Source organism: Pangasianodon hypophthalmus, chromosome 17 (genome assembly GCF_027358585.1).
Source record: "Pangasianodon hypophthalmus isolate fPanHyp1 chromosome 17, fPanHyp1.pri, whole genome shotgun sequence".
NCBI classification, from domain to species: domain Eukaryota; kingdom Metazoa; phylum Chordata; class Actinopteri; order Siluriformes; family Pangasiidae; genus Pangasianodon; species Pangasianodon hypophthalmus.
Window position 1 is genome coordinate 15,604,876 of NC_069726.1, and position 15,331 is coordinate 15,620,206.

The 15,331-nt window shown below is 37.8% G+C and overlaps 1 long non-coding RNA gene across 1 annotated transcript in view; it reads left to right on the forward strand.

The window, feature by feature from the left end:
* LOC128320978 (uncharacterized) overlaps nucleotides 1–4,473 on the forward strand; it is a 34,109-nt gene extending 29,636 nt beyond the window's left edge. The window contains exon 2 of the long non-coding RNA XR_008304569.1: nucleotides 4,143–4,473. This is a non-coding gene — a long non-coding RNA (uncharacterized LOC128320978). The remainder of the gene's footprint in view (nucleotides 1–4,142) is intronic.
* Nucleotides 4,474–15,331: the final 10,858 nt, after the last annotated feature.

Here is a 15,331-nt window from a genome sequence, read left to right on the forward strand (position 1 = left end):
CGAATCACAACTACGTTTGTAATTGAGCCGAGTTCAGTTTTATGATTAGACGCTGGAGGCTGAGTAACTGCTTCATGACATCTGGGTTGTTCAAAGCAATAGCTCTGGTTTATGGTGAGAGGCAAATCAAAGTGTCTGCACAGTTTAGTGTACATGCTCTGTTTCTAAAGTGGGGCATGTAATGGATTTATTGGAAGGCCATAATGATACAGTGCTCTCTTTCAAATTGCCTGCAGACTTTTAACCACACGGGTCAAGACCAGCCTGCCACAAGTGTGTGACCATAAATGCTACCCTTTCAGGCACTGAAAGTTTCTCTGTGCATGTGGAAATGTACACGCACACTCCCTTTTCCCACACACAGGAATTTTGAGACACAGATTACACTTTGTGACAGACAGTCAGGAATAGAGAGGTCAGCCACTGACCAGCCACTGTCAGTGATCCATCATTCCCGTCTCTTGCTCAACCTCTCCGAAAGTAAGTGTGTGCGCACGAGGCACATATGAGAAATGTGTGTTAAATCAATGCCTCGGTGTGGTTTGGAATAAGACTGTGAACCCGTCTTTTTCCTACAAAGGAGAGATCATTTTTTTCATGCTCACCTTGCTCTCTCTCGCTCTCTGTTCTCTTTCGCTCCCCCTGTCTGTCTTGCTCCCAGGTGACTTTGTGATTAATAGTACTCAGCTGTCAGGCACACTCTGCCCTGAATTTCCTCTCACAGTGACACCTTTCTCACTCAATCTCCATCTCTAACACTCTCCCCCCTTCCACTGATCAGCACAAAAGAGCTCCCTTGCTCGTTACCAGACCAGGGAACAGAAATGAGGAAAGTTGTTAAGGACTTTTAAAACAAAAAGGTTCATACAGGTTTTGGATATTACTCTGCTGTCCAGATCTTTCCATTAATTTGTTTTGTACAGAGCCTCTGAAGTAACATGTTGATTATTTTTTTTAAATACAGCATAGCCATGACTTAATATATTGAGGCCACAAGTTAATATTTCATGTTCAAGTTCAAGTGAGTTTATTGTCATTTCAACCATATACAGCTGGTACAGTACACAGAGAAATGAAACAACATTCTTCCAGGACCATGGTGCTACATAAAACAACACAGAACTACATGAGACTAGATAGAACTAAATAAGATGACAAAGACATACACAGAACTACATAAAGTGCATGTGTGCAAACGTGCAAAAGCGCAAGACAGTACAATAATTACTAAACAGGACAATAGGCACAGTAAAGGACAGTGCAGTACTGACCAGCACACAGTTCTAAAAAGAAATGTTGTAAATGTAAATACTAATTAGCAGCAAAAATGCAGGTGGTCAATACAGTATTTTGTTTGTGGTGTTTTAGCAGCAATTTAAGAAAGAAGTGTGCAAAAATTGCAGACTTCAAACTTAAGTTGTCATGTTACTTTCACATTACCAGGTTGACACAAATCCAACATTCCACCAATTTACCACAGATCTGATTTTTTTTCAGATTTTTTTTTTCAAATCAGAACCGAGCCACTTTCGTATGTGGTCCTAGATCACATACATATCCAATATGTGGCCTTTGAATGTGAATGAGAATGATTAGATCAAAATTCATGGGGCTTTTTCTTAATGCACACGTGCATATCACTGTTGTCGTTATTATACAGCGTCAGAAGCATGGCAAAACAACAATGGAGGCCAGTGGTGAATCTGTTCAGTGGAAGGATAGGGAAATGAGTTATTTACACAATATTTGGGGAATCAATTCAAGCAAATTAAAGATTAAAGACAAATGTGGGTCACTTGCAGTTATGAATGTGAACCGTCATGATAAACAGATCCAATTTAAGCCAGAAAAAATAGAAACTGCGCAAAGAAGCTTGTAATGTGAACGTAGCCTAAATGAACATAATCATTTGGTAACTTGAGCCCAGGACTTAATATGTGGTGGGAACATCATGCATTTGCTTAAGGCGAGGCAAGCTAATAGTATGCATGTTGCATTGCCAAGATTTTAACATGGAAGTAAAGTGTATTATTATCAGTTGTCTCCTCCATGCTTAGTTTCCTGTGGCCACAATGGCATTATTCAATTGATTTCTCTGTCTCACTCATTTTAAAATACTATCATTGCCATGAGTTAAGTATTTCTTGGCCATGAAGTAGATCTTGAGAAACTTATTTGTGTCCAAACCTTTTTTTTTTTTTTTTAAATAACCACCATGTCACCTTGGCAGCCCTGTAGCTTTGTATCAGGTCGGAATAATCTGTTTTGCTTATCAAGATGTTTTCACATTTGTTCTTCAGTGCATCTAAAATCCATAATCCCTAAAAAAACCTTAGCTTGTTGTTCTCGTATTATGAAACAGTTCTCTCTTTTTATCTTTCCTACCTTTAATAGTGAACACTGACTAACTGAACAATTGCTTTAAACACTCATGTCAAGGTAATTATATTTCTCCAAAACCAGCAATGGTGAGAAAAGTCAACAAGCTTACAAAACAAGTCATGAGAAACTCTTGTCTGATAATTATGTTGTCACTCGACATACTCTTTCTTTTGTATCTTCATCTGAGATTAACACTATTATTTCCCAAAGCCTGCATTTACTTTTATCCGCCCAAAGATCTCAAAGGCATGTGGGTGTAAATGTACGTGTGCACACCTGATCCCCAGGCTTAGGCGAGCTGTCAGTCTCAACTCACCGTGTGACAGCTGGGTGGCAGGGGCAGGCCGAAGCCTGAAGACGTGAAAGTGAAAGATGGCTTCCTCGCTTTCTTTGGCACCTCTTCTCCCAACCCCTGCTTGTCCTGCTGCTCCTGACATCTCATGTCTCACACACACATACTCACACATGTAAACTGCAATGCATATGCACACACACACACACACACACACACACACATCTATAAGTCTGCCTTACTGTTTGTCTATACTGAACACAGTTATTGCACTATGATGCATTTCTGTCATGATGTCCTCTAGTGTCCTTAGATGTTATTAAGTGTATTGTGCTGATATAATAATTTGAACCAATCAATGATCTCGATTTTAGGAGCCACATGACTGAACACAGAGACATGAAAAGAGAACCCAGAATTAATTAAAGTTTAACTGATCAATAGTTCAATAAATGATTTAACAAGTGTATTAGTCGTGTGCAGAATTCATTCCAAGCATCAATTTGCATGGATTTCAGGGGAAAAACATTTTGGCTCCATTAATAGTGTTTTAATGCAATGCCACATCTGACGCATCCGATATGAATTTGGAGTAACATGGTGTCGGAGTTACATAAATGCAGAATGCAAAAACACATGCTTGGGGCTATTTAGTAAATTCCACTGACTTTTTAGCCCCGTCCAAATACATTTTGCCTATCCTAAAAAAAGAGCAATGCAATAGATGCATACAATTCTGATTTGTTTCTCTCTATATTCAGGTTTAATTGTATCTTTGTATTTTAGTTAGCTAGCTAACTAGGAGCTAGTTAGCTTATGTTGTAGCATACTGTTATATTGTTATATTATTGTAGCATAACATCTTCCCACTTAGCTCTTTAACACTAATAATAACGTCTACAGTGTAATACTAATTAGTTGGCTGGAGATTTACTTTAAATATTGGCAGTTTAAATATTGACACTGATTAGCTAATGCTAATTGGTTGTTGCAACATATTGGACCTGTCTGTTAACAGCTAATACAGTGATGTAGGACAAGCAGACAAATTGTAGGTGAATTAGTGCCACCTTGTCTCCTTGATTTTAAGAACAGATGTTCTGTATTTTTGTGGGGAAAAAAAGCTGACTGCTTAAGTTTTCTTTTTGCTTGCTTTCTGCTCTTATGTCACCTGGAATTAGCCAGGGAACTATATGCCATTTGCTGTAAATAAAACTCTGGCAATATTATTTAGCTATTTAATTTATTATAGGATATATTTTTTTTGTCTTTTGAGGTAGGCCATACAACTGTTTAAGTGTCTGTATTAGGAGGTCATTTATCAACTCATACATTTTGAGTCATGACCACTATTATGCCACAGTCATATATTCTGATATACTGTGCCATTTGTGAATTTTAACAAAGCACCTTCACTGCTTTACGTGGCAGGATCTCAGAGTTGCTCTTTCTTCCGTGTCTCCTTAAGGCTTCTCTGTTCCTGAGGGGCGGATGAAGGACAAGCATCAGAGCAAAGGAGGTCAAGCATTACTGCAGCTATCTAATAACCACACGGACCCCTGACAAGCCATCTGTCACCGGCTTTGTGTGTGTGTGTGCGCGCTGGCCTCTCCATTAGCATGGCACCTGAGTGATGCTCATGCCCAGTGCGCCCGCCGCTCATACATCTCCACGGCCAGACACCTTCCTGTGGAGAGAGGATCAGTGCCTCCAGGACCATGCATCATGTGTCACTGGTCAATCCTTGCTTTAATGAGCCTGTGTGTGTGTGTGTGTGTGTGTGTGTGTGTGTGTGTGTGTGTGTGTAAAAAGACAGAAAGTAGACGGAGGTGAGCTGGGGTGGAAGTGAGGGATGGATGCATATTGAATTTCAGGCATGTCAAGGTGCTTAGTTAAAGAGGACTATTATGGCCTGAGCTATCTGGGACATCATATGTGAGTTGAGTAATGAGAAGAGAAGAGGAGAAAGAGGACAGCAACTTAATTACTGAATATATATATAATTACTGAATATATATATATAAATGACATGTTACTGAACTCAAGCCTCCAGGTTTAAAAAACTGCAACCTGCCATTTAGCCTCAGTTACAAGTTTTGACAATTAATTCATATTTGATATTGTTGACCTATTTTTATTCATGGATCAAATCATGTTCATTATTTGTTTGATTCATTTCATTATTTCATTTCATTATTGTTAAAACTCATAAAATATTAATTAATGTGTTACAATGCATTTACAGTGTATTAATATTGAATTTGTGCTTTATTATGATAATTAATTTTGTATTATTATTATTATTATTATTATTATTATTAGTGGTAGTAATGGTAGTAGTAGTAGTAGTAGTTTTACACAAAAATAAATGCCAAAAATTATTTGTCAAAGTGGTTAGTACTGTTATATATAAATGAGAAACACAGAAGCAACATACTGTATATAAATTTTACAATAAGATCTACTAGTGAAATACACTCAGTTTTTGTGTTTAGTATGTTGTAGTAGATATTGTTACCTTTCAAAAAGACTTATTATACTGTGCGTATTGTGAAATAAATAAAAACCTGTTGCTTATACATATAATATTGTTATTGTGTTATTATCTTAAATCCTACATATTGTGTATGTTATCTTGTTCTCCGTGGTCACACACACACACACACACACAGAGACTCTATGTTTTGCGATACTGTGACCCATTCTTCTTTTGAAATGATTGAATTCCAGATCTGCTGCAGGGGGCATTCATCACCCCCACCTCCTCCTCCTCACTCATCATTTCATCCATCTCTTACTTTGTTAATAACTCCCTCTCCACTCATTTGCCATTTGTAAAGATGAACTGACTCTGCTGTCAGCCCAGGCTCTCTCATTCCTCCTTCTTTATCTGCTATACACTTTGTCTCTTTGTCTCCTCTCAGATTTCTGCCCTTCATCTCCCTTCTCCCCCTCCTCCCTGCTTTACACTTCATCTCACCCTCTTTTTCTTCATCTGTACTCCTCTCTCGCTCCTTCTCTCATCTTGACAGAGACGTCCATCATGAGCCGAGGCCTGGATTCTCGCTGCCCTCTGATACCTGCATCATTTGCTCTCTCTCTCTCTCTCTCTCTCTCTCTCTCTCTCTCCGTCTGTCTCTCTCCTCTCTCTGTCTCTCTCTCACTCTCTCTCAGTCTTACATATTAGGCTATCAATCATGTTCAGCAGGCAATCCGTTCAGCCCTCTTTAATTCTTTTCAACCTCCTTTCGCTTTCTCTCACTCGCCTTACCTACTGCTTTTTACATGCCATCGCCTCTGGCTAACAGGCTTAAATCAACAGGTACAGGAATGCAATTGTTTATCCAAGAATTATTCATTAGAAGTTTGGAATAATCAGAAGTACAACGTGGATGTATACTCGTTCATGGCTCATATACAGTATACGAGTCACAGTTCAAAGAAATATGAATGTATGGCATAGGTCATGGGTTCTCAAAATGTTTATATCCCTTTTGACTGTAAAATAATTTCCACACATCCCCTCAGTGCAGATTTATTGTATGAACATTATTTAAATGAGTATGAGAATATATTTATATTTATATTTTATTTACTAGAGCCATATAACTTTATGTTTACGACATATCACATCAGGTCCATTATTTATAGACTCTTCTGTTTTTGAGTTTAGCTTCAATTCCATTCAAGTCAAGTGACCAATCAAGCTGGTTAATAACTGTAAGAACTCAGTAACACATATAACTTTGCTAATGGTGGGTTGTGATTTCCATACTGTAACTAAATTTTTAAAAAATCAGATGTTTAACAGACAAATAAGTCAAATAGGTCATATAAAGCAACAATGTGCAACAATGACTCCAGCTCATGTGGTACATAACATTTGATGACCATTTTCGTGCTCTGGTTCTTTATATCTTATTTAAATTCTACACTAAAATACAAGCCTACAGGATTTCTGGCATGGTTAAACATATTCGTATTAAGAAACTGGAACAACATTAAAGCACATGTTGCAGAAATAAAATATAGAATGTCCTTAAAATACCAATATAGAAATGACTCCCAATCCACTTAAGCACATCTTCTCTGTTTGTGACACATATGCTTAGAGTCAAAAGTTTCAGACTCTGAATTTGGAACATGACCCCATTTCCCATGAACCTCACATATGATTCCCATTGCGCTTGTCATCATGGAGCATGGCATGCCATCACTCAATATTAGCACCCATGTGAATCAAATGTGCAGAGATAATGTAATGTAATATTAGAGGCATATAAATTATGAAGGCACCCATGGGGTTGGCTGTGGAGCGACCGACAGGAAATGGATGTAGGAGGGTGAGAACGATGGGAGGATGTGGGAAATTTGACCTTAGCTTTTCTACAATTACCAGTTAAAACAAAGGCTTGAAAGTGAGGGCACATATTTTTTTGAAGACTTTCAACTGCCCTAAATGGAGTACCAGTAGGAATCATATAGTTTGTCTCATGTGGAAACGATGGAAACTATAATAACCTTTTGATCTTTGTCCCTTTCATTCATTTTATTTCATGTGCTTGAAACTTTAATGAAATCGAGCCAACCCCAGAGACAATACTGTTGAACAACCACCATATTCATCCACTTTATTTGATTTGGAACCACTGCCCTGCTTTCAGCCTTCCTCTCTGATTAAACTCAACCAGAGTCAATTGTTTTAGATTCCCTCCCAAGCAATCAGAGCAACTGTTTGACATCTTTGTGGTGCAGCCAGGCCTTTATGTTAAATGTGGTCATAAGAGGAAAAGAAAGTCAGTATGAATTACAGAGAAAAGGGATCCCAATATACAATGCTGCAAAATGGAAAAGCATAGAAGAAAGAAAGAACAAGCAACATGAGAGAGAGAGAGAGAGAAAGAGAGAGAATAGATAATGCAGAAGGAGGGAGGAGGGAATGGAGAGAAGATGGGCCTTAGCTGGGGATTTGGTTGGCCGCGGCGGGGCTATCATTACCATACATCGGCACAATGAATGAGCCTTTCAGCGAGCGGTAATAAGAATTTGATAAATCATGAGCAGAGAATTAACTAGACGTCAAAACAATGAGAGGAGTCCTGATGGATGAGAAGACAGGATGATACCGATTAGTCTAGCCAGCCCGCACGGGGAAAGAGGGATGAGCGAAGGACAGAGAAGACGGATGAGGGAGCAAGGGAGGAACAGAACGGCCAGACAAGGTCAGAATGGGAACTCGAGAGAGAGGAAGATAAAAGCAGGTGCAGATAAAAATAAGGAGGAAGACCGCAGACTGAAAGGAGGATATGTGATGATATACACTGTTGGAAGGAATAAAAAGTAGTCAGGATCATGTGTTCATTTACATTATAAATGCTGACAGCTAAGTTAAACAGTTTTTCACAATTGTTTACACACCAAAACCATACGAAATCACTAGCACATTTTCCACTGTCAAGCAATGTGTAATTTCACAATTGTCCCTAGCGAAATACAACACACATCTCTGTGTTGGCCACAAGTGTGTGTCTGTTTTGTTGAAATAAAAGCAAGAATGCATCACAGAGAAAACAGATTACTACAGTGCTGGCTATATTCGTGCTACACCAGGGAAAACCCATTGAGTAACTTCTGTCTGTTCAATCAGACTTTCACACAATGCAATATGACATGAGATGTCTGAGATGTCGGTCTGGACAACAACACAAGATCTGTAGAGAAAAAAGAGAAGGTCCTACAGGAAAGTGGAGGTCTAAATGTCCAGAATTTTAAAGTTTTGTTTATAAATTGTCATCCACATCAACGGCGTTGCTAAGAGTGTGTTTTTTTTCCCTTTTGACCTACTGAGTGGCTCTTAAATAGTTCAGCTCTTCTGGAATTTACTCATTGTTCTTGCCAGTATGGCTGTGCTAAGAGAGAACACAAGCTACTAATGCATGCATTTTTCATAAGGCCTGTCTGAGGAAGGTAATGAAATCTGCTGCAATGTTTATTATACCTGGTCTTCTCACTACAGAGGGAGCATGACTCTACACAGCAGCACTTGTTTTGAAACAGGAGCTGAAGTGACCGTCTTACTGTCTCAGTCATCGTCTGACATGGCCCTCATGAAATTTCACTGTGGTTTCACCATGATATTTTATAGCAACAAAAAACACGACTTATTATCATTGTTTTATGTCATTGTACAGTGACTGTTGTATGGTGATGATACTACTAGGGTTTTTACAATTGTAACTATGGTTAGTAATGTTAAGTACGGAATATATTAAGTAATGAATAAAACATGAACCGGTGTGCTGTTATGGGAAAATAATCAATGATGAGGTGAATTAATGCTTAGGATGCACTCTGAAGTTGATTTTTTTTTATAACAGCATAACACTGTTTTATTCCTCTTATACCACAGCAACTTGCCAACAATTATATATTTTAATTTCATTAATGAACGGTGAGATATTTTTAACCATTGTGTTGTGGAATTTTTATGAAACAAGTTAGTAAACAAGTCAGAGCCTGTTACTGTTAATAGAAAAACAACACGGATCTGATGATATTGCACAGTGTTTAGTGGTAACTGTGGTTATTATACTATTGACCATGATATTACCATGATATTTGTTTTATTGTGATACTTATTAACATAACTATAATGCGAGTACTAGTAATGTCATGAAATACTGTTGAAGCCATGATGCAACCACTGTGTGTAAGTCATGATTTACTTTTCCCGAAAAACAGTGAGTAAGGACTCTAGGTCAAATGTGACCAAAAATCATGTGTCTTAGATGTTCTTAATATTTTCAAAAAACAAAACACATAAAACATTGTTGCCTCACAGCGCTTACATTACTGGTTCCATAATTAGTTTGACTTACTGTCTGACACGGAGTGTATGAATGTGTGTGCATAGCCTGTGATGGGCTAATGACTGGCATCCCATCCAGGGTATACATGTACATGTATGGCATTTGGCATATGCCCTTATCCAGAACAACTTTCAGAGAACCAGAGAAGCTTCTGATCAGTAGTGCAGATGTCTTAACCATTGAGCTACCACTGCCCCTTATTCCTTACCTCCTGCCTAGTGTTCCCGGGATTGGCTCCGGACCACTGCAACCCTGACCGGGATAAAGAGATTACTGAAGTTGTATAAATGAATAAATGAATGTTTGTGTTATGCACACATTTGTACTTCTGGTATCCTTGAAAATACACAAGACATTTTGTTATGAAGCAACTAAACTAGTATTTTTTGAAAAGGTGCTGCTACTGTAAGCCCAGCCGCTCTGCCTGATGCAATGCAAGTCAGTGCTATATCATATCACAGTCAACTGCGCCACCTGGTGTGCTTGGAGAGGAATTGCACGGATTTGAAGGCCGTCCTGTCCAACCGTAACAAGCTTCCAACATATTAGTATTAACAGTCAACCTATCCATTCACACAACATGTCAAAACAGCTTGTCATATCTAAAACTGATGGCCACTGTTATCTTATATATGTCTGAAAGATTCAGGATGCACTCTAACATGCATCCACACAGAGTTTATTAATCCCCCGTGCAGAGCATGTGGTGCTGCTGCGATGTGATTACTCCATGTTGATTTAGCTGTCAGACAGAGCATGTGTTCCCTCTGTGATTTATAGACTGCGTTGTCGAGCCAGTGGAGCGGCGATGAATTGGCCAATATTGTGCCAGGCTCATTTGCTTGGCATTACATTAGTGTGGAAATGATGGCCACACAAAGTCATGCAAATGAGCCTGGAGAGCTCCCCGCCACTCAGCCTGTCATACCCTCAGCATTGTCTTTATTTATTGCTGTAATCACCAAGATGCGCTTCTGGCCATGATGACAAACCTGCACGCAGACTGCCTCATGCCCGGGTTCCAGCACTCATCTCATACTTCTGCGCTGTGATCTGATCAGGGTGTGTGTGTATGTGTCTCTGTGTGTGTGTGTGTGAGAAAAAAGTAGGAGTGCTGCTTATTTCTTTTCAGCCTTGTTTACAGGTAAATGTGATCTGTGCCTAAATAATGGATGTAATACTGTATTTTTCACTACAGAGCTACTTTTTTAGCATATGGAATTTCTGCAAAAATAATACTGCTCTATAACTTTAAAATATTGTTCTAACACTCATAGATGACTATACAGGGGCTAAGCAGGAAGAGTGAACAGTTCCTCATTAGCACTTAAGTTGTTACTATTAACTACTAAGGAATACTAGGTATTTACTAGGAGTGTACATCTCAGGCTTCTACACAATATGATACAATTTCAATTCTTAAGGCAATAATGTGATATTTGACAATACTGCTGAATCTGTTATGAGAGGATACAAATTTCATTCATAAGGCAACATTTCAATATTTGACAATACCACTGAATCTGCTACTATACTATACAATACAATTTGAGTCTATTTAGTAGTCTCTGATCGATATGTGACCAGGTTCTTCAGAATCTGGGATAGGCCTAGTGTTAATTTGTGAATGATGATGACGTAGAGAAGGATGTTTTATATGCTGAGACTTTTAGCATTTTTGGAAGAAGTCTCTAGTGTTACCGTTTTGTAACAGTCATATGTAAAGTTGTAACTTTACGTTTTCCACCATGGGAAAGTCTTCAGGACAGAGGACTTTGCATTTTTTGAGGTTTCTCTGTAAAATGTTGACCTGCATGTTTTTTTTTTGTCTTAAAAAGATAAAATATAAAGATATACAGTGGCTTGCAAAAGTATTCAACCCTCCTGGAATTGATCAGATTTGCCTGAATAACAAAATGATAAATACACATTTTTCCTGTCAGTATTTTTATTGCAAATGCATGTTCTCTTACGTTAAGCATTCAAAGTCAAACTTAACAATTGGTCAGGAATTATTTTAAAGAAAAATACTGCTTGCATAAGTATTCATCCCCCAGGTTCTGGAAGCTCCAGATGAAATATGTTGTCTTAACGAGGACACTAAGTGCTATTCATCTTTCAGCATGACAACAACCTGAATCATACAGCCAATAAAGTGCTGGAGTTGCTTCGGGACATGTCTCTGAATGTCCTTGAGTGGCCCAACCAAAGCCCAGACTTGAATCCTGTAGAATATGTGTGGAGAGACCTGAAGATTCACAGTTCACAAACATTCCTCAATTCATCTGACTGAACTTGAGAAGATCTTCCAGGAAGAACAGTTGAAACAAAATTGTGCAAAGCTTGTTACCCATGAAGACTTAAAACTGTAACTGCTGCCAAAAGTGCTTCTACAAAGTATTGAATAAAGAGTCTGAATACTTATCTAAAAGAGAATTTTCCATTTTTGTGTTTTTTAATAAATTTGCACAAAAAAATCTAAAAACGTTGTCATTATGGGTTATTGTTTGTATATTAATGGCCAAAAAGTTCAATTTAATCTTTTTTTTCCTTTTTTTTTTTTTTTACAAAAACTGAAGGGGTCTTGAATGCTTTCTGAAAAAACAACCCGTTCTAACAATAAAAAACAAGATTAGTCAAGTTGAGATTTGAGAGGCCACAGCCTGCTGATCAAAGAAATTTATGTTGCTTAAACGGTATCAAGTCTGTAAAGGAGATGTTAATTGAGCATGCCGAACAGTAAAACATTTTGTGAAAATCAGTACATAATAATCAATGCAGCAAAATTGATCATAATATGCTTGCAAACATCATGTACTAACATTGTAAACACAAACAATTGGTCTTGAGCAGAACTGTCCAACTGTCAAACTGCTTGCTATTAACCAATCTTACCACAGGAAAAAGGAATAAAATGTGGCAAAACAGGCATATTTTTTCAGAATGTGGATGGAAAAATAACACGATGGCAATTCTTCTTCTAATGTCTGGGTAATATTTGACACATGACTTTGCATTGTTCATGTACTTGTCTGCATACTTTATGTACATCTGGAGGATTAAATGCAACATCCACTAGATGGCACGTCAGAGCCAAGACATCCATGTCCATCTGGTTTCCAAGTCGAACAGTAAACTGTTGAGCAATTTCATGTAGAGCGATGTTAAACAAACTGATGAGCTCTGTTTCTCTTTAAAACTCCCCAGTCATTGTGACTGTTGTCATGAGCTGCACATCAAATCGAAGTCTCTCACCCTACGTTCAAAAGTATTTACTAATGTGGAAAATCCTGATGACTGGTGCTCAGAACAGAACCTCAAGAAGGCTACAATTTAAAATTTAAACATTAACCATAATAGGAACAACAGTTTGTGTTCGTACTCAATAACTGTCTAGAGTAGTACCCAAGAATGCGATTTGACACAGTGCTAGTTTGTTTAGTCATTTGTGGTCACAATCACATGGTGTTATACTACCCCACTCTTTACACTGTTAATATGGAATAATAAAGTACAATTTTTTCACTGCAGTTACATTTGTTGTCACTTCTTGCCAGAGGTGGTGAACGTTTGTGTTTTTGACAGATGTAATATAGAGAAATGATGGACAGAAATATTCAATGCACAGCAGAAGCTTTACTTTACTGTGCATCAGCTTTACTGAATGTCAGCACAATATTTTGCATCGGTGTGAAAATCTCACTGGACCAAAGAACTATTTGAACTCAGTGGCAGTGGGTGCTTACAATAATCTAAAGGTCAGTACAGATAGTTGCCCATTATATTTCCTAAACAAGTGAATAGATTAGACAGAAATAAATGCTTCACATGAGTGACCAGTTTAAAAGAAAAAAATTTTTTTTCACCTGACTCGATAGGCTATTATTTTAGCAGTTGCGGCTGCAGTTGCAGTTGAAGAGATCCTGAAAGTCCGGGTTGTGTAATCAACATGAACAGATTATTTGCTCTATCATCCTTTTCCCCAAAATACCTTTGGAGGAGAAGATAAAAGTAAATAGACTAAATATTGCCTGACCAAAGTACAAATTACACAATAAGACAAACAACAGAACCATAGGTAGCGATTATTTATTTATTTATTTATTACAGCTTTTTCTGTTCTTTTTATGTTCTTTAGTATGACCCTGTAGGCCATTACACACTTGAAACACTTAAAAGAAAAAAAATCACAAATACAGCTGACATCCAATACATCTCTCTCTCTCTCTCTGTGTGTGTGTGTGTGTGTGAATTACATAGTGTCCCAAAAGTCTCTGCACATAGGGGACTACATATGCCAGCACCATGTCGATAGAGCTTTCATCAGTGGATGTTCTTGGACTTCCACTTCTCTGATGGTCCGCAACACTTCCAGTCTTTTGAACTGGTTAATAAGTTTGGCAACAGCATTGTGTGAGGTAAAGTTTCCTGGTAAAGTCCATCACAGCCTTGAGACAGCTTCCTGATCCAGCCAAGAGAATGATTTCAGTACGTTCTTCTTTTGTCAAAGGCATTCTTAAAGGTTATCTGAAAAAGATATATATATATATACTGTACAAAGTAAGACATTTTGCTAAAGAGTGTATCTGTATGGAGACTTTTGGACACCCTGTAGTTTGGCCTACATTGTTCTTATTATGTTACTGATGAGACCCTGAGATATAATGCATTGTTCAACCCTAACAGATTCACTGTCAAGCCACTGATAGATATTAGATTTTAGCCTCCCATCTCATATCACAAACAACCATTATTGATGATATATAATTGCATAATTTATTGTGATTGTGATTTATTATGATCTCTTAAGGGAGGAGTTCTCAAACCTTCTGCAGCCCTTTCAACTGTAAAATAAATTTAACTGACCAGCTTCAACGATAATCAAACTCATTTAGGCTCATTTTTTAAATGGATAAAGTAGTATTTTAGGTATTTATTCCAGCCATAAAACTTTTTCTTGCTGAAATTTCCTGTGATAGAATGTGTTTTATTAATATTGCCAATATGTTACTAACTAGTTAACATTAATCATAGGTCTACTCATAAGGACTGGATTAAACTCAATCAATTTAACCAATCAAACACAGTAACAGTTACAAAAGTTCAATAATAAATATAACAACTTCAATAATAATGGGTTGTGATTGCCAGCACTGTAAGAAAAAACAAAAAATAAAAAAATTTCCACAATCCGAAACTTGCTAACAAAGAACAGGCCAGGGACATACACTGGGATATCAATATAAACAGAACCAAAGGGCAAATCCAAAGAACAGTCAGAGAGCCAGGGAGAGACCGATACATGATAAAGCACAATATTTCCAAAATCCAGAGGAGTATCCAAACAAAGAGGCAAGGCAAGGGTCATTCAAGGCACGGAATAACACCTCAGAACACAAATGGGAAAAATTGGGAATGGTTCATGTGCTTTATACTGTATATTGTGGGAACAGGAACTGAACATGACAATAGAAGAAGTGTACTAGAATTTGGAGGAGGGTGTTCTCTGCTGGTGCAGTGGTGAAATGTCCCAGGTGGATGTGATGTCTAATTTTCTTAAAGCTCACTTATTTAATTATTTTTAACTTACAGCTTTTCACCAAATTTCTATATTTACACATGTACACTGAAACTCAAAGTAATAATTCACCCTAATTGAACATCAAACCCAGTAACTACAGCTTCAGCTAAAAACAGGGATGGAAATTTCATGACCAAACTCAATTTAACAAAACGTTTGCCACATCACACTTGCGGAATTTTGGACAAAGCAACAACAGGGTTCAAA